The 21,244-nt window shown below is 40.6% G+C and overlaps 1 protein-coding gene across 1 annotated transcript in view; it reads right to left on the reverse strand.

Annotated features, from left to right (window-relative positions):
- GLIS3 (GLIS family zinc finger 3) overlaps window positions 1–171 on the reverse strand; it is a 373,789-nt gene extending 373,618 nt beyond the window's left edge. The window contains exon 1 of the mRNA XM_063457211.1: window positions 153–171. The gene's annotated coding sequence lies outside the window, so the exon portion shown is untranslated. The remainder of the gene's footprint in view (window positions 1–152) is intronic.
- Window positions 172–21,244: the final 21,073 nt, after the last annotated feature.

Here is a 21,244-nt window from a genome sequence, read left to right on the forward strand (position 1 = left end):
TCTATCATCATCAGTTATAAAGCACCAACATTTTCTGCAGAGCATTAAAATTATACAATGGGGATATTTAAAAAAAAAAAAGTAATTGGCATGCACAAATCATGTCTGTCTATCTATTCTTTAATCAGGTTGTTATAGTAGCCCGTACTTACCAGGTAACAATGATTTAATCCCATACTGCCACATGCATCTTCCAATCTTCAGTCAAATCACAGTCGCCAGATTTTGATTTATTCCACAACTTTCTCCCACCCTTCCCCCCAAAAAGTTCCAGAAAGAAAAAGAGTAAGGTACCCGGGTCCCCCTTTTTCCCACACGTGCCCTCTCCTCAGTCTCCAGACCCCAGGAAGGGAAAGTAGGATATTGATGTCAGCTCCTTGAAGCCAGCTCTGTGAGCAGCTGATCAGCAGCCCCAGGAAGCCCCCCTTCTCTGTTCAGCCTGTCCATTGAATTGCATGGGGGATCTTAGTTACAAGCTGCATTGTCACACTAGGGGTGCTGTGGGGAGCTATGGATCCCAAATTATACAGGAGGGACTGATCTGATGACATGAACAGCACAGCTGCCGTGCTGCTGCCTGGAGCTCTGTGCTTTGCCTGCTACACTGAAAGCAATGAGATTGGGGATAGGAGAACAGTCCTGTGGCTGTGCAGGGGATAGGGGCGGGGGGAGGTGAATGTCAGGTCCTCTTAGCAGGCAGCCTACCCCTGTCACAGATGAGGGAGGGAGGGCACCGAAACTTCATAGCACCACAGGTCACAGAGTCAGAGATTGCAACTAAAAACACAGGGACAAAAACTGTCCCCAAAGACCCAGTTACAGTGAGACGGTTTGCACAATGGGGAAGCTTTCCCTTATAACCTAAAGCTAATCTCAGAACGTCAGAACGAATTATATTCACATCTCTATGGGGACAGGTAGCACGAACGTTCTTTAACCCTCTCAGTACCAGAAACATCTCCTAAACTTCATTCTCAGCTTGTCACTAGCTGGGAGCAGCATACTTTGATCAGACTTTCTCAAGTAACAATTGTGATTTATGAATGGTTGTTTAACATATTTTTATATGCTCATACCTAGCAACTAGCAGGATACATTGGAAGGAATGTGCAGTAAGTGTAGATGCATTACAGTAGTAGGTTAGGTAGGTACAATAAGTGCAGTAATGAGACATTGTGTATTTACATATAGCACCAACAGGTGTACTTAGCATTTTCCAGGTTTAATTATACAATATAATATGTGTATACTACAGTTATAAGTAAAAGAAGTGAAATAGTTATACAGGGAAGTGTTTTGTATTTATATTATATATATATATATATATATATATATATATATATATATATATATATATATATATATATATATATATATTATATTTTATTATATTATATATATATTATATATATTATATTATCTAACAAGTGTTAAACACCACCTATTACATTACAGTAGAGGCAGGCATACCTTAGTTACACAGTTTGTTTCTTTTTAGGTTCAAATATGTTTTATTTAAATATTTTTTTTAGAAAAATATGTTTAACAAACAATCAAAACAATAACAGGGGGACAGAAAATAAAAAGGGGGGGGGACTAAATTGCAAGCACGTACTTAAATTACAATTTGGTGTACAAATAGCTAAATTTGCAGGTATACTTTATATAGCAGTAACATAGGGTTTATCCACTAAACATGAAAATTGTGAATTTAAAACCTAATTGCAAAATGCAACATTTTCCAGATCTTGTAGATTTTAGCCCAAATAGTGTTATTATGTTTCCAATTCTCTTATTTTACTGAATAAATCCAAGTTGTGTTTGGCACTATACGGCTTGCATAACCAGGGTAGGTACCTTACTACAGTAATTATATATAATGACATTATATTATTAAAATATAATGATTATATATAATGTACGCTATTATGCCAGGTGTACGTAGCGCTTGACAGCTCACAGTAAGGCAGGAAGAAATACAGTAAGTTTGTATGTATATACGTGTGCGTTTTATTTGCATAGCACAAATCATTTTAGTCCACTCTTTACAGTTTATGTAACAATAGTGAAGAGGTAGAATGAGCAAATTACTTATACCTTGTGCACCTATACATTGTATTGCACTAGCATGTGTAACTAGCACTGTGAAAGCTACATCAAAACATATTATTGTAGTATTTTATTATTATTGGCCTTTATATAGTACCAACTTATTCCGCAGCACTAATATGCAATCAGACATTATAAAATAGGAATACAATACATATGCTAAATAAATGCAATCAAATATATAAAATATATACAACATGTCAGCTCATACTGACTAAGTCAATATTTAATGTAATCATCAACATACGGTATATGGAGTGGTTTATAGAATTCAAAGAAGATACCCAATACATATTCCAGATATTACATTTTTCAGTTTCCCTGAATTGATGTCTATCTGGTAGAAACCTGATTAAAAATAAGTATTTCTCCCACCTACGAGTAAGATCTTTGTAATAGACTCTATATAGAGCAAATCACAGAAGGCCAGGGAAGGACTGAAGGAGAGTATTACACAAACAGTAACACCCACAAAGCTCAGAAGATGGCAGCGCTAAAACATAGGTGAGTATATCTTGATGCTTTACATTGAATACCTCATGTATTTTTGTGACATTATTATTATTATTTATATAGCGCCAGCAAATTCCATAGCGCTGTACAATGGGTGAACTAAAAGACACATAATTAACTTAGTAGGTTATTTTTGACTGTTGCAGGAGAGGAGTCATGGGGGGTTGGGGGGATGAAAACCTGCTAACAGTTTAAATGATATGCTTTCTTGAAGAAGTGCGTTTTCAAAGATTCTTTGAATGAGTGGAGACTGGGTGAAAGTCTAACAGAGAAGGGAAGGGAGTTCCACAGAAAAGGTGCAGCCCTGGAGAAGTCTTAGAGGTGAGCATCAGATGTGGGAGTACGGACAGAGGAGAGGCGTAGGCCTTTGGCAGAGCGCAGGGGCCTCGACGGGACATACTTGTGTATTAGGGAGGATAGGTGTAACCGTGACATTAAGATGGCCAGATGTGGCGTTCCAGAGGTGCCAAAAAGGGGACCTGAACTCTGGACTCTTGCTGCCTTAGTCCTGCTGTCTTGTCTCTGAGCCACACTTCAGTTTATGTGTCTACCTGTTGTCCTATGCTGTCTTGTCTGCAGCACTAGGGGGCTGGACTTTACCTGTGGCTGCTTCTGTCTCTCTATGTCCACCTAAGGCAGATAGCTCATTAGCAAGGTATATAAACCTGCTTCTCCATGATAACATTGTCAGTTCTTTGATTCTAGTGATCATGTGTTGTTCCTGTTTTTGTCTCCTGATACTTGTTCTCCAGATTGACCCCGGTTCCTGACCTTGGCTTTCCTCCTTGTTTATCCTGACCTCTGGCATCCTCTGACTTTGGCTTATCCTCGACAATCCTTCTGCTTGTGTCCTTGTCTGTACTGCGAATTGGAGCACCTTTCATGAACAGCCCCCGTGCACAGATTCACAGTCCTGGAGGTTTCTAACCTTATCACCTTGTTCTGTGTATATCTGCAAGGGTGAGCACAAATCTCTGCCTACCGGACTCCCACCTTAGGTAAGCCGTGACAATAGGTAGGTTGGAGCAGCATTATGTAGGGACTTGTAAGCAAGCACCAGAATTTTAAATTGAGCCCTATATCTAACTGGAAGCCAATGAAGAGATCCCAGAGAGGGGAGGCGTGGGAGGTGCGCGGCGGGCAGGAAAATGAGCCTCGCCGCCGCATTCATTTTAAATTGCAGTGGTGCAATTTGAGAACATGTAAGACCACTGAGAAGGGGATTGCATTAGTCAAGTCGAGAAAGAATAATGGCATGGACCAGCACATTGGCTGCGTCTGGTGTTAAATAGGGGCGGATGCGAGCTATGTTTTTGAGATGGAAGCGGCAGGATTTGGCGATCGACTGGACATGAGGGGTGAAGGAGAGGTCAGAGTCAAAGAGAACACCTAGGCAGCGAGCCTGCGAGGTAGAGGCAGAGCCAGAGAAAGAAACACTGAAAAAGCGCTGGGAGAGGTAGGACGAGCACCAGGAGAGAGCAGTATCCCGTAGACCAAAATTACAGAGAAGAAGCTGTTGATGATCTGTGAGATGGCTGCGAGATTTAAAAGCGATTAAATTGTTGGATACTTTGGTCACAGCTGTTTCAACAGAATGATGAGCGTGGAATCCAGACTGAAGTGGGATGAGATGGATTCGAGGAAGTTTGTCAATCTCGCATACACAACTCTCTCAAGGATATTGGAGGCAAATGGCAGTAGCGATATAGGGTGGTAGTTGGATAGGGTTTTTACACTATAGGGTCAGGAATATGTTTGTGTTCCTGAGAATAAAGTGCTCCTTTAAGCAATACAATGTTTGCATTTTATCAACCTCAGAACATTGAAATCCTCCAGGAGAAAAACTCACATCACTCACAACTTACCAAATGGTAGCACAGCCTTTTCCTTAGCATAGGCAAATACAGTACTTTTATTTATAGAAAGAAAACTGACCTATAAAAACCATATATACTTTCAGATTAAAATCATATATATATATATATATAAAGCGCTGCAAAATTTATTGGCGTTATATAAATAATAACATAATATATATACGTTTTGATCTTTGAGTCTTTTTTTTTTTTAAAGCAGCACTGCTGGTGATTTGAAGTGGTAATGGTGGTAGGAGTCTGGATGAGCTTGAAACTGCACATTCAGAGTTATTGTTAATTGTGTGCTGGGGGTCTAATTGCACCCCCAGTACACATGACATTGGCAGCCCAGTAGGGTGTTCCGGACTCTCTAATATAAATTCTCTGCAGAGAAAACATCTGTCTTTAACGCGCACTGCAAACTGCCAACAGACTTAAAAATGTTCCCCTTGCAGGCAGAGCATCTCCAAAGGGAAGATTGCTTCCCCATCCCACCCTCCTCAATTGTAGACCTCCCACCTCCATACCCCATCCGATACTATTTGTTACCCCCGCCTTTGCACCTCCTACTTTAACTCACTTCCCCTGCCAGCTCAGATCATGTGTATGTGCTCTGAGCCAGTAAAATGGTTCCGCAGTGCCTGGTAGTAAGTAAAAACATTCTTTTAAAATGCTTTACAAATGTTCGTGAGGGATGGACCCTGAAGTATAATGACAATAAGGCATTATTCAGAGATTTTTGTTTTTTTTTCCATTTGTGTCATATTCCCCCTGTGTTAGTGCATCGAATAGTGCACTAACAAAGTGCATTATTCAATGCACTAACACAGGGGAAATCGGACACAAATGGAAAACGTCTATGTAACCATGCTATATTATTCGATGCACTATATAGTGTATCGAATAATATAGCCTGGTTGCATAGACATTTCTCAGATGACAGGAACAACAACAGTAATAAGTATCATAAAATGTCAGGGTTACTGCACTTTTTTGTAATTAAGTAGAAATACATCAGGAACATAGCTCTATGTAGGTAAAGCAGAATGACAGAAAGAGACATGTTTAGGTATATAACTATAGTTACATTTCAAGATATGTAAAGATCACTGGGTCCAAGGACACAACAATAGCAGATTCTCAAAAAAAAGAAACTAATAAAAAAAAAAAAATTGCATGGAGGTTGCTTTGTGTGGTCATGAACAAGACAGCCGAATTGGCAACATGGTGTGAGGATCGGTCAGCAGATTCCTAATGGTCAAAAGTCCCTGCCTCAGTCACTGTCAGCCGCAATGATGGAGTCCATCCACTGTGCCCCATCTGCATGCATTCTCTCCTCCAGCAGGAGCCAGTGTTCGCCAATTGCAGGGGCCAGTGTAGCTGGGTACATGAGTGACAGGCCACTGAGCTTTGTTGGACGCTTCGGGAGTAAGTTTGCCTGCCTGGTTTTGGGGCGAGGTACCGCCAGCGTGGGAACCATGGTGTTGGGGCATTGCCGCTGATCCTGCAGCCTCCTAGGTCTTTTTCTCTGGAGCATCCACCCATGCAGGTGGCCGTGCCATGCCAAGAAACTGTTGAGCCATGACTCGGCCCTATGGAGTAGAGGTAAGTCCCTTGGTACGAGATGATGCTCGCGTCCTTTCTTCCAGGGCTGTCCAGGAGCATTAAAAGATCTGTTCGAGCTTCTTCAGGGTTGTTTTCGATGGGCTGATGTCTGGATAAGCTGTGTGCATGAGGAGCATCTGTGTCCGCCATCTTGGCACAATCTACTTTGTAACGCAGGCAAGTTGGAGCGTTCTTGGAGCCACACAGGAGGCATGCACTTTAACCCAGTGGAGACTGGAATAAACCCCACTGGCCCAAAGGGGAACGGAGCAGCAAGAAGTCAGCCGGGGCTGTGTTACACAGAGCAGGAGAGCGGTCACATAAGCCTGCACTAGGCCTCTTCTGGATTTTGAGGAGATCAAGCAGGGAGTGCGTTGAAGGATCATCTGGGTTCATGCAAGTCCCAAAGGGTGCGGTAAGTGACACCAGATCAGTATTCTGTCAAGATTCGATTAGTAGCTGAGGAGCACTTCCATCATGTATATTATAAGCAGAATATGTATCTCAAAGTTATATGTAGTAGCTAGAAGTACTTACTGCAATCTCACCAGCACTTTGGACAGGGCCAGATTTCCTATTACACAGAGTAGAACCTTCCTACAGGCGCTTGTCCTGTAATGGTCGCCTGTTTTTAGCACATAGTGGACTGGTGGGGACAGATAAGTACCAGAAGACATAATAGCAGTCCTGAAGGAACCGCTATGTAGGTTTTAAAATGTAGGCCTGTCCCAGTTCCTCCAGTGTCTGTGTGTGAGGCTGGACAGGTAGTGGAAGGGAACACTTCCCATCTGCCCCCTAACAGCCTCTCACAGAGGAAATGCCTTGCAGGAGGAGCAGGGACAGTATTTAGTGATGCACATTGTATATCTTAGGACAGTAATGAGCTCCTGCAGCTCTAATATCAATCATAGGAGGTTTGGTATAGTACAAAGGACATGGTAGGGTTAGTACTTTGCAACTACTTCAACCTACCCTAACCCCTTTTCTAACCGCTCTCAAAATCTAAGCAATCCTTAGAATTCTGTACCTAGAGGCACCTGACATATAATTCTGTCCCTGACTCTAGGGAAGATGTAGGAGTTAAACATTCTTCTTCTTATTATTATTATTATTTTTTACATTTTTGAAAGGTCTATAATCAAGTTAACCATTGAGTTGTTGAACTGCAAATCTCATGACCACTAGCTAGCATTTCACTATCCACCTCAGGTACAGACAGGGCCAAACTGGGACTAAAAAATAGGCTTGGCATTTTAAGGCAACACAGCTCTACTTCGATGTCTGGACATCATTCAGATGTCAGGAAATGTAGGGAGGGCTATGGTAAATATTTAGGGCTCAAATATTACCCATGTTACATAACAATACAAAAAATAGAATTAAAATCACAACTATAGCTTCCATAGTTGAAACGCTTTGTATTGCTGATCTTTGTCATAAAATTGCCAGCTCATTAAGTTTGTTAAGATATTTCTTCTGGCAAGATTTAAAGAGACTTCATCTGCTCATGGATGGCAGTTTATTTACAACTGTATATCATTTTAAATGAACTTACTGTCAATTACATTTTGTGTAACCATGATCTCCATGTCACTACACTACTAAAAACAAAGCATTTTTTTCAGGACATCAAACTGAAACATGTAATTATTATGTAACGTGGAAAGAAAACAGTTGTACTTAAATGGCAACAAATGACAAGTAGCTTAAATGTACTCAACATGCTAAAGCAATAAAAATGAGGATTTTTTTTTATAGTAGATACAAGAAAATCGGAAATAATCAGTTGTGAAGCACCCTCTGAATCCCACATCCATCTCATTTATTTTTTTCAGTGTAACACTCTAAACCAGGGGCTCCTAACCCAATCCTCAAGTACCTCCTACCAGTCCAGGATTTAGGGATTACCTTGTTGTGTCTAAAGTGTTTTTAGAAGAAAACAAAAAACACCTTAGACACAACTGGGTAATCCCTAAACCCTGGACTGGTAGGGGTACTTGAGGACTGGGTTGGGACCACTGCTGTAAACAAACAGATCAGTTAACAATGCACTCACTGGCTCAGTATCCACACTTTGATGGTTTTCAGGGAAATCAGTTAAAGGGAAACTATAGTGTCAGGAAAACAAACCCGGGACATGACCCTCGGTGCTGGCCCAGCTCCGCCCACGCTCCTCCCCACTGATGTCAGCCAGCGGAGGAGACTAAACCCCCATTATTTTTGCCTAGTTTAAAAAAAAAAATCTGTCAACAGTGAAGTTGCTGTGTATTGGATAAGTAAGTGCGCTGGATCTTGTCTAAAAAATAAAATATTCAAAATTTTTGGCAGTGTCATGATTTAAAAGCAAATGAATCCTCAAAAAAAGGGGCAAGTGAGATATTCCAAAAGGGGTAAATAATTGGCTCTGTGCAGACCCGATAATGTAGACTCCTAAATATTTAATACCTGTCATTAGCCATGTAAAACCAAAGGACTGGGTTATGTGTAATTTAAAGTTCACTTTTATTTTTAGGGGTTGCAGTTTGTCCCACGAACCAGCAGAGGGAGCCGTTCGTGGGACTGAAGGTAAGAATTATATTCAGGCATCGCGGTTACATGGAGGATTTGGGCTGCGCTGCCCAAGGACTGGGCAAGGCGACCACGCAAGTGCGTTCTGCCCGCGTGGCTGGAAGAGAACGGCCCGGCCGCCGGGTAAAGGTAAGTTTGTGACACCCCCGTAGTTACTGTAAAACTATTAGAACTATGTTTGGATTTTAAGGTTGGGGCAGAACCCTCTCTAAAATGTGTCTCTTGTATAAAATAGACATTGGCTGAGCTGTTATGTAATTTCTTTAACAATATACTCCACTTTTCAGGAGAGTTTAACCATCTAACATTGAGTGACATTAGTTTAAGGTGAGCTGTGCCCTTACTGTTCAGTATGGACATGTTAGTGCTAAGGCAATTGCAAATTCTTACATATGAAGATTACTGTAAATGATGGAGTAGTAACATAAAATCAAAAAGGTAACTCTATGCAGATGACAAATTATACAAAAATATCATAAAGATGGAGATGGTGCAGTACTACAAGTGGTTAAGAGACACCTCTCGGGGGATATTTGGTGGTTGAGCAGATTACTAGGGGGTCAGCTGGGCAAATGTAAATCACATTAAGTTATTCTAATATAATTAAACAAGAAAATATTTATTAATAACGTGTAGTGACCTGAGCCCTGGTTATTTGGCCCATTCAATTACATTGCATATAAAATTGTTTTTACTCCCTGTTCCAAATTATTATGCAAATTCTATTTAAGTGTCACAAAGATTAAATATTTTGTTTTTCAGTTTAACTCATGGATGACATTGTGTCTCAGGGCTCTTTTGATCACTGAAAACAATCTCAGACACCTGTGATAATTAGATTGCCAGGTGAGCCCAATTTAAGGAAAAACTACTAAAGAAGGGTGTTCCACATTATTAAGCAGAGCACCATTTTCATGCAATATGGGGAAGAAAAAGGATCTCTCTGCTGCCAAAAAGAGTGAAATAGTTCAATGCCACAAAAACTTAAGCGTAATCATCACACTATTAAGAGATTTATGGCTGATTCAGAGCATAGATAGGTTCGTGCAGATAAAGGGACATTGAGGAACATTTCTGCCAGATCCATGCATCGGATCAAGAGAGCAGCTGCTAAAATACCATTACATAGCAGCAAACAAATATTTGAAGCTGCTGGTGCCTCTGGAATCCCACAGATATCAAGGTGTAGAGTCTTGCAACTGTGCATAAACCTTCAATTTGGCCACCACTAACCAATGCTCACAAGCAGAAACAGCTGCATTGGGCAGAAAAATACATGAAGACTAATTTTCAAACAGTCCTGTTCACTGATGAGTCCTGTGCAACCCTGGATGGTCCAGATGGATGGAGTAGTGGATGGTTGGTGGACGGCCACCCTGTTTCAACAAGGCTGCGACGTCAGCAAGGCTGCGGTGGAGTCATGTTTTGGGCCGGAATCATGGGAAGAGAGCTGGTCGGCCCCTTTAGGGTCCCCGAAGGTATAAAAAAGATGACCTCTGCAAAGTATGTGCAGTTTCTGACTGACCACTTTCTTCCCTGGTACAGAAGGAAGAACTATGCTTTCCGTAATAAAATCATCTTCATGCATGACAATGCACCATCTCATGCTGCAAAGAATACCTCTGCATCAATGGCTGCTATGGGGATAAAAGGAGAGAAAGTCATGGTGTGGCCTCCATCCTCCCCTGACCTCAATCCTATTGAGAACCTTTGGAGCATCCTCAAGCAAAAGATCAATGAGGGTGGGAGGCAGTTTACATCCAAACAGTAGCTCTGGGAGACTATTCTGACATCTTGCAAACAAATTCAAGCAGAAACTGTCCGAAAACTCACAAGTTCAATGGATGCAAGCAATGTGAAGCTGTTTTTAAATAAGGGGTCCTATGTTAAAATGTAACATGACCTGTTAAAATGTTTAAAAAGTTAAAATGTTGTTATAAGTTTGATTGAAATAGCTTTTGATTTCAGTAAATATGCTGCAAACACAACAAATGACAATTTTCAGTACTTTACAACCTATAAAGTATTTTGAAACTTACTGTGCGTAATAATTTGGAACAGTGCATTGTACATTTTTTATGTTTAAAAAAATACTGTTATCATTAGAAGGTTTGTTCAATAAAATTTGAATTGTACTCGTAATAGTTGATAACATGAGAATTATGCTGACTGTTATCCTTGACTGAAGTGTTGAGTCATATTTTTTTCTTTGGAGATTTCTGCCACCTGGCCCATTTTGGTAGCGCTTGTAACATGGCAACATCTAAGTTTGCCCTGGTAGTTAACTGAGATTTGATTCCTCGTTCATTAAGTGCCTTGGTAAGCGGCCTGAGGGTCCTGTGTGCCTTTAAAGTGGCTTGAGACAGGAATATTAATACAGGTTGACCATGGAACAATATTTCACGTTGGAGTTTTGCCTGCTGTAGAATCTCTTCCTTGAGTGTGTAATGATGTAGGCGGCATATGATTTCTCTGTTTGTCCTGTGGTAAATCCCAGTGCCGCATGGCACTGTAGGTAATTCTAAAACTCTTAAACACGTCCTCTATTGTCCACATCATCAAGCTTTCTTTGCATATAATAAATTGCCTAATTTTGCTGCTTAATGGTGTGTATGAATGACCACTGTCAGGCCGCAGTCTCTCTCTCCTCCTCTAGGGCCTATACTCTGGTCCCAATGGGATGGACATCATTAATTTTTTGGACACTTTAAAAAAAAAAAACTTGCCTCCAGCTTGCTCAACATGTTAGCCATGTTGGACCTCAAGGGTAACTGTAGAAGGATTGAGCACAGGTCTGCCTTGTCCACTGAGGCCCCAGAAGCATTTGAGCTCATCAGACTGCTCTCCTGTGCTGGGCACCATCTAGAGCACGTCTTCCAATTCAAACAGGTTGGTACAGAATATCCCTGAGATTTTCTGGGATGTAGTCGATGTCAACAGAGTCTCCCCAAAGTGGCACAAGATTTTGTTGATACCATGCTGTGTGTTCAGGCTCAGGAAGATCTAATATCACCCAGCCTGCCATGGATCTCTTCTTTTATGCGTCCATCCCCTTCACCTTCCAGTTCACACCAACCCTGCCTCCGTCCCCCATCCCCCTTAATTTTTTTTTGATATTTCAAAGCCAGACACACTTCCTCCAAATTGCACCTATGATTGTGAAATAAAGTTATTACCAGGTATGATACCTCCTAGGGGTACAGTTAATCCACTATCAACTAAAGAGAATCTTTATTAGAAGAATACATCAAGGAAAATCTGAAGAAGGGTTTTATTAGATGGTCTTCTTCACCAGCAGTAGCAGAGTTTTTCTTTGTGTCGACAAAGGAGCGAGATCAAACCATGAATAGCCTTCCATCCTCTCAACAAGATTACAGTACGAAATGTGCATATCATACCATTGATCACCAAATTATTTGATCGCTTGAAAGAGTCTACAATGTTCACAAAACTTGATCTGAGAGGGACATACAGTTTGGTCATAATAAGGAAGGGCAAGAACGGAAAACGGCTTTTAATTCCAGATACTGGCATTATAAATACACAGTTATGCCATTTGGATTTTGTAACACCCCAGCCAGTTTCCAGGATCTCATAAACAACATTTAATACCTACACAGGTTTATCTTAGTGTATCTTTACAATATACTTAAAGTCACTACCGACAAATCATAAACATGTATGTATGGTTTAACCCCTTAAGGACCAAACTTCTGGAATAAAAGGGAATCATGACATGTCACACATGTCATGTGTCCTTAAGGGGTTAAACAAGTTGTTACAAAACAGCCTGTTTTGCAAATTGGAAAAGTGTCTTTTTGACCACACCTAAATTAACATCTTAGGTTATGTAATAAATAGTACAAGGTTTTAAATTAACTCAAAGTTGTTAGCAGCTATACTAGAATGGCCCTTACCTAAAGGTTTAAAAGCTATACAACGGTTTATTGGCTTTTCTAACTATTTAGGAGATTCATCAAAGGGTTTTCTTGTATTGTGTCTGCAATTTTGAGTATGACCAAGCAAGGGAAATATCGTTCATAACTAAATAACATCATAAAGATATACAACATAGGAGATAGGGAAGTACTGGCTCTTAAAAAATGGTGACCTGTCTTGTAGGGCTCTCCTACTCCTATTACAATATTGACAAATCACAAGAACCTGTCCTATATTGGAAAGTAAAGAGACTGACCACAAGAAAGGCTTGTTGGTCCCTTTTCATTTCTAGGTTCAACTTCGTGTTAACTTACAGGCCCGGTACAAAAATATGGCAGACATGCCTTTGGAAATACCAACCAAACAATGGTCAAGCATATCTGTTGATTTTATTGTTGTCTTATCCCTTTCCGATAAGAAGACCATCTTAACTATAGTGGATCGAAGATAACACATCCTAGGATGACACACTTCATACCTTTATTTTGAGGTTACCAACTACTCCTAAATTAGCACATACATTCACAAAAGAAGTATTCTGTTTACACAGATTATCAGTAGAGATAGTGTCAGATAGAGATGCACAATGTGTTTCACAATTTTGGAAAGCATTTAGTAACCAAATGGGCATAAAGTTAGCATTTATTCCTCATATCAGCCTCAATAAAATGGCACTGCAGAATGTACCAATCAAAAATTGGAACAATACTTGCATATGTAGTGGTCCTGATCATCCCTGGAGAGGTTTTGGGAGGAGATCAGAAAGCTACTGTGAAAGATTTTCCATCATAGACCATTTGACCCTGAACCATGGTTATTCCACTTATCCAGGCATCTAGAGTGTCTCGCTAGAAGAGAACAAATGTTATGTAATAAGGTCACCCCAGCTGCTACACGACTATTGGCAGCGAGTTGGTTAAATACAAAAGTCCTGCTGCTCAGTGAGGTTAGGGAAAGAGTAAAACAAGACTATTTGATGGACCAGTTCAGTCTTTAAGGTAAGGGAGCCATGACTCCAATACAAGGACAATCTGGAGGCATCATGAAGGAGACTTAGCTGGGGGACTCGGCTCACAGTGGATGCTTCTTCCTTTTTCCTTTCCCCCTCCCCTATGAGGTTCTTGCATAGTTTTGTTTTTGGTTCTGCAACTTTGCTGCATGCCAAGTGAATAGAGTACCGGCACCTAATAGCTGAATGTAATATAAACTAAGCTTGCAGTGTTATATTGAAATGCACACCAGACAATTTTGAATATAATGTAATCTACAAAGGCTCTAAAATATGCTGTAATGTATTTCTCAGGGCAACTTGATAAGAGATATGTATTTGATTATGGTGGGAAATGCAATGCATACAGGGCCGGCCTTAGGCATTTAGACGCCCTGTGCGAAAAATCTTCACAGCGCCCCCCCCCCCCCCGTCACCCATGTATGCTGTAATGTTTGTGTTGTCTGTGTATGTGATAGTAGGTGTGATGACTGTGTGTGATATGTATGCTATGTGTGATATTTGTAATCGGTGTATTAACAGTGTGTGATATGCGTGTATTGGTTGTATGTGACACTCACACACACACACAGAGTCAGACGGCCATACACACACACAGGGAGACATATACACACACACACAGGCAGACAGTCACACACACACACACACACACAGACACACAAAGGCAGACAGTCTCACACACACACACACAGACACACACAGGCAGACAGTCAGTCATACACACAGACACAGACAGTAATACACACAGACACACACAGAGGCAGTCAGTCATACAGACAGTAATACACACAGACACACACAGAGGCAGACAGTAATACACACAGACACACACACAGTCATACACACAGACACACACAGAGGCAGACAGTCATACACACACACACACGCAGACATTCATACACACAGTCACACACAGGCAGACAGTCATACACACAGACACACAGAGGCAGACAGTCATACACACACACACAGACAGTAATACACACACAGAGGCAGACAGTCATACACACACAGACAGTAATACACACACAGAGGCAGACAGTCATACACACACACACAGACAGTAATACACACAAAGAGGCAGACAGTCATACACACACACACAGACAGTAATACACACAGGCAGAGAGTCACACTCACCTGACAATCACAGTTACCTGTGGAGTTCATTGTGGAGGCAGTGCAGCTCCTGGTGACTGTTTGTGGGGAAGCAGGGACTCCTTCCTGCTTCCCCTGCATCAGTTTTCCGGCGCTTTTAGCTCCGCCCCCGCCGTACGATAAGCTCCGCCCCCGCTGCAAATTTAAAAAAAAAAAAAAAAAAATATTATTATTTTTTTTTTTAATCCCGGCCGGCTGTGCGGCCGCACGGCGCCCCCTGCTCCATGGCGCCCTGTGCGGCCGCACAGCTCGCACACCCCTAAGGCCGGCCCTGAATGCATATACCATAGGAACTGTTCAGAGAGTATCTATATCCCCACCTCTTCCCATTCCCAGTTTCCCCTTATAATTTGGTATACTTTGTTTAACTTCATTCATCAAAGCAAAAAGTTGTTTGCAATCAAAGACTTAATGCCGTTAAGTCGACGCAGTGACGTAACCACGTGACGCAGTGACGTAATCACGTGAGTTACGGAGTGACGCAAAGTGGGCGGAGCTATTCGGGCATCCGGAAATCACCAGCCGACGCTCGGGAAGAAAAAAACACAGCGAAAGTACCCATCCGTGGAGGGTGTGTGGAAGCAAGCTGATATACCAACCAAGCCCGAGCAGGGGCACCACAAAAGCGTTTGTGAGTAGCAGCTGGGTCTGCATATGCTCACTTTCTTAAACCTTGTAAGGGGCTATTTTTACTACTGTTGTTTCATTTTAGGACTCCAACCTTTGTATGTGGATAGGAGTGTTTTGTGTCTAGTGTGTACAATAAATGTTTTAAAGTGTTACTGTGCTTCACTATTATATGTTTTTATTCCCATATATATGTCTGAGTTGAAATAATCCCAAGATCCTCCTGGGAATTTGGATTTGATTTTGCGCTCCACCTGCATAAGTATATTGTTCACTTAATGTAATGTCACTTGCTATAGACAGCGAGACATGTTTAAAATACTAGTAATGAAAGATGAGACCTGTGTGTCTCCACATTGCTACGCCCTGCTGTAAAATGTAATGTGGCATTTATCCATCTGCATAACAAATAAATACTTTAAAAAAAGAAATAATAAAATGGTACAATATCTTCTGTTTTATTTCAGAACATCAAGGCAATTGGGTGGAATTGCTTCCTTGGGTTGAGTATGCAATGTAGTTTGTGAATCTACAGTCCTTTCTTCCTCAATTATGGTTTCTATCCAATTCTATCCTCACACTTCTCTTCACAGGGAATGCCGTTGGTGGATGAACATGTGGAGGTTTTGAAGAAAATATGAGCACGAGTTCAACACAACTCTGGTGTTCAAAAGAAACACACTGAAAGGTGTAGACAGAAGTAGTGTGGCACTGCTCCATAAAACAGGTAATAAGGTCTGATTGAGTACTAGGAATATTAAGTTGAAAGTATCCTCTATGAAATTTGACCCTAGATATGTTGGCCATTATATAGTGCTAAGACAGGTCAATCCAGTGTCCTACAGATTACTATTGCCTTCTTCTCTACGTATTCTGAGCACTTTTCATGTTCCATTGACTTGTAATATGTTCATGTGAAATGACTTGTCTCATTCTCCTGCTCTGGTTGTTGGTCAGGAGGAATGTGAAGTTCACTCTGTTCTTCATTTTAGATTCTCCACTGTTTAGTGGATTGTAAAGGTTATGGTGCAGAAGGCAAATCCTGCTCCTCGTTTAATTTGTTCCTTTCATTGCCATTTTCCTGATCGTCCTGATTCTTCCAGCCCTGTGGGCATTTCTGGGAGGGGGATAATGTCAGAGCACTTGCTGTGCTGAGGCCCGGGTCTATGCCCTGTTGTGGTTCCTTGTTGGTCCCAATAGCGCATTTATATAGTTTTTTCTGTTTTTTTTTTTTTACTTTGCTATTACTGACTATTCTACTTTCTGATATCCTTGACCCGGCTTCTTCCCCTCGTATTCCTGTTTTCTGGCTCCCTCATATATGGCTTTTCTTTTGCCCAATCTCTGTTTAGTTATGTAACATGTTATATTGCACCATTCTTGTGGTTTACAGTGAGGATACTGATATACAGGTATTTATAACATTGGAAATACTTTTAAGACCAGTTGAGGTTACAACTATCATGAGATAACTATTGTTTGCCATGAGCTGAACAATCTAAACTCAGATAATTTAAAAACAAAATTGAATCTTACTAGTTTGAAATAGAAAACTGCATTTCACACAAATTGCTATAAAAAGCATCAGAGAAAACTAAACTATACGTAACAGAGCAATTACTTGATGTGTTCATTTGTAATACTTTTTTGCACAGTTTACAAATTGAGCTACTATTGATCTTTCTCATTCTAAACGGCAATTTGTTGTTAGAATTGTTGTTTCCTGGTAGCCGTAGCTTTTAAATTACATCTTGTCTGTCGTGCCACAATATGTGAAACTTGAAAGCATTTCTTCTGCATACTATTCTGCTGTTAATCTGCAATTGTAGTGCTTGTGTAGTCACCTGCCTCATCACGTTTATTCAACAGTTTCTATTGTTTGATTTGTCAATTTTTATTTATTTATTTATTTTGAATATTTTTTTTTTTTTTACATTTATCCTGGAAATGGAAGTTACACGCTTGTTATAATTATAGAGTTATTTTTTGCCTGTTTATTTATGTGTTTTTTTTTTTTTTTTGGTTCTTTATATTATTTGAGAAGGCACACATACAGCAGTGGTCTTAAAGGACCACTATAGCCTCCTAGACCACTTCCTCTCAATAAAGTAATCTGGGTGCTGGCCCTGTAGTTTTTTGTCCAAGAATGTAAAACATTGCAGTTTTGGAGATACATCAGATTTTATATCTCAAGGCTAAACACATCTCCAGCGGCTGTCTTCTTGACAGTCACTAGTGGATGCCTCCACTGCTATAACGGAGTCAGACTTGAATCTTCAATCAGTTCTTCTAATAGAGCACATTTGATTGGAGGAGCGCAACATTTACCACACATGCGTTTCTAATCCACAGTGTTTCTCTATGAGCAACATTGACTTGGGCGAGAAGACAGAAGACGTCAGCGTGCTTTGCTGATGAAAAAGGTGGAAGAGCGGTGCCTCGGCTCTTGAAAGGAGGCACGTAAATTATACTAACCTTAAATGTTTCAACAAAGGTCACTTTAGTGGAATGGAACTTACTGTCCTGAAAAAAAAGTTTTTTTTGTTTTTTTAAAACCATGTTTAGATTATTTGTTATGAATCTTTTATATATTTTAGCATATTACATCAGCTATCTTAGGGGTGAATTACAATGGCTTCTGACTTTTAGCCTATATCATTGCAATCACAATGCAAAAATGTTACAACCTTTTTTCAGCCTGTAAGTTAGAAATCATTACCAACTTAAAACCAGATTTAGATTCAGTCATTGTTAATTTAGCAGTCTCAAAAGCAGTAGTCCATAGATCATGAGGGTAATAAGAAACAAAATAGAGGCATCATAAAAAGTCTGACCTGACTGGCCTGTCTGACCCCCTTAGTAGGACAGTGGGGAAGAATATATATAATACATGTGTCAATAATCTGTTTTATTCCAAATCATTATTTATGTGTTTATATTTCTTAAAACATGTTCATATTAGACATTTTTCATATATAATGCACCTGTATATCTGTTGTAGTATACGTTTTGCTATGCTATTTTGTTACTGTGCTTATTTGTCATTTAATTGTGTAATTGATTAACGAGAAATCATTAGTAAAAGTTGTCAGAGGTGGACTTGGCCCTGCAATGTAAACATTGCAGTTTCTACTAAGGCTCATGGGCAGGTATTTTGGAGTATTGGTTACAAAAGAGTTTTCACTGGTTTTATTGAGTTATTTTTGTTGTTGAATTCTACGAGGGTTCGTTGGTTTCAATAAGGTGTCCATAATTTTTCTTCAAAAAGATTGTAATTATTTAGAGGAACACTTCAGCATTAGGAATATGTGCCCCCCCCCCCCTCCCCAAGTTTGCATTAAAAAAATTATAACATAAAAGTTTTATTTCCCTTTTTGCAGTGCTGAGACACTTGCTACACTATTTACCTCCCCACCTCTCATGACATCAGGGAAAAGGCATGACCTCCTCTACCGATATCCAATCCAATGCTCTTTATAGAGGAGCATTAGGGAACTCATGCACATATGTAGACAGTGTCGCGTACATTCAGACTCCCCTATACAAAAGCGTAGAGTGAATGCTTTGCTATGGGGATGTATGCGTCATGTGGCCAAATTTTACACGGTCAGTGCAGCAGAAGTTCGTCTAGAAGTGGACCTAATAACCTATTTTCTACCCTACCCTTACCTTTTGTGTCACCATACCCCACTACATTTTGTGTCACTATATCCCACTAGCATGTAAGCTCATTGAGCAGAGCCCTTAATCCCACTGTTCCTGTGCGTCCAACTTGTCTGGTTACAAATACATGTCTGTTAGTCCACCCATTGTACAGAATTACGGAACTTGTTGGCGCTTTATAAATAATAATAATAATAATAATATTGCAGAGTTAAAAGGAAGTGACACTGCACCGAGACCACTTCATTGAGATACAGTGGTCTAGGTGACTGTAGTGACTATAATACCTTCAAACCCAAGTGTTTAATATAAAGTATTAGGGTATTTTTTTCAGTGAACCAATAAAGGGTAAAGTGTTCTGAAAATGTATCAGAACATTCAGATTGTAACATTAAAAAATAGATTGCAATATTCCCTTCATTTGACCCAGAACATTTAGATAAACAATTTGTTTCTGGGTGTGATGCACAATTCTCAGGAACCCTTGTACCTCTTAATCCATTGTACATCTTCACTTGGAGGCAACTATCAAGGGCTACTACAATATTTATTAGGGCAAGAAGAAGAAGGAATTCAGAAACCAGCAATACATGCCCCAAGTTATTCCCAACTCAGGGACCTCGTCCACTTATTTACGAATGATTAGACAATCTAACATTCTGGAACCCTTGGAGATAGTTTTGTTTCAGTAACTCTTGGACGAAAGTATCCTAACACCAAGGTAAAGATTAACTGTATGATTTATTTTCACAGATCAGTCAAGATTGCATTTTTAACAATTTAGTGTAGTATTGCAACCTTTTACGCCATGTTGTGGAAAAAACTGTACCACTCAGACCTACTTAGCATTACCCATGATATCATTTTATATCGCCCCAAGCAGAACATTACAATCTCATAATTTATGCAATGTTCATGCCAACAAAAAACATCTTTACAGCGGTAACTACACCATGTTGCAATTACATAATCTTCCAGGGAAATCATATGAACAGAAATATACAAATAAAATTGTAAACAGATCATGCAATGTTTCTTAAGACATGAGCTTTTAACATGTTCCAGTGCCGTTGCAGAAACCTCTGAAGCACTTATGCAGTTTAACACATTTTACAAATGCCTTCAATGCTTACACAAATATAATAAATGTTAATAATTAATGTCTATTGCATTTATTTATCATGTCTACTAAGACATAAATGCCAATTGTTTTAACATATGAAGAATGCCTATCTCTCAATAGGAGCTTAATCAAAAACTTCTAGGCCCATGTGCAAAGCAATGTGAAGATCAAATTCTAGAAATGCTTCCACCTTGGATGAAAAATATTTGACCAAGTCCACAACCAGCACAGTAAAGAAACGTACTTTGAAAGCTTTGCACACAACTCTAGAACAAAGATACTGTACAAATGTGAGGCAGAAATTGAAAGAGAAGAAGAACGGTTATTAAGAGAGGTTCACTGCACGCACACTGTCTGGAAGGAGAGGCACTGTGCAAAACCAGCTTACGTGCTGGAGGGGAGATACTGTGTAACGCCTGTGTCCCCCCATGTCCGGCTGCAAGATGGCGCCTCTAGGGATGCATGTTCCCCTAGAGGTCAGGGATAAAATACTCAAAGGTGAGTTCCTAGATGTGTTAACCCTGGTGTCCCCGACCCGGAATCTGTAGACCGGCTGCGGCATGGGGATTCAGCGGAGGGAGAAAAAAGGTAAGATTCCCCGCACCTTTGGAAACTGGCTCCCAGGGTTCACTGTATATGTGAGTATAGTGTTGCAGAGCTTCCCAGAGAAGGCCCCGGCACTGTTTGGGTATGTGGATCTTATTTGGGGGGGGGGGGTGCAAAGTTTATGGTTCCACTACGACCAGCAGTTTCGGCAAAAAATTGCATTCAGTCCAGGTATGGACTTTGGGATATAGGACGGCAGCTTGTGGCTGCTGTTTACGACCTCCTCAAGGCCAGCCCCCTTTTCAGGTGGGGCCGGCGCACAGCCCGGTGCGTCGGCAGGGTCACGCAAGGACGTGTGCTGGCTCTTTAATGAGAGTCACTGCAAGTGACTACGGATCTTGCAGGTTTAAGCATGAGTGTTCCCATTGTGGAGGGACCCATCCAGCATTGCATTGCTTCAAGAAAGGTAAGCAAGGCCAGCGCGCTACCAGAGACCCAGCGCCACGGACAGAGGACACCGGTGAGCGT

Source organism: Pelobates fuscus, chromosome 5 (assembly GCF_036172605.1).
Source record: "Pelobates fuscus isolate aPelFus1 chromosome 5, aPelFus1.pri, whole genome shotgun sequence".
Classification (NCBI taxonomy): Eukaryota; Metazoa; Chordata; class Amphibia; order Anura; family Pelobatidae; genus Pelobates; species Pelobates fuscus.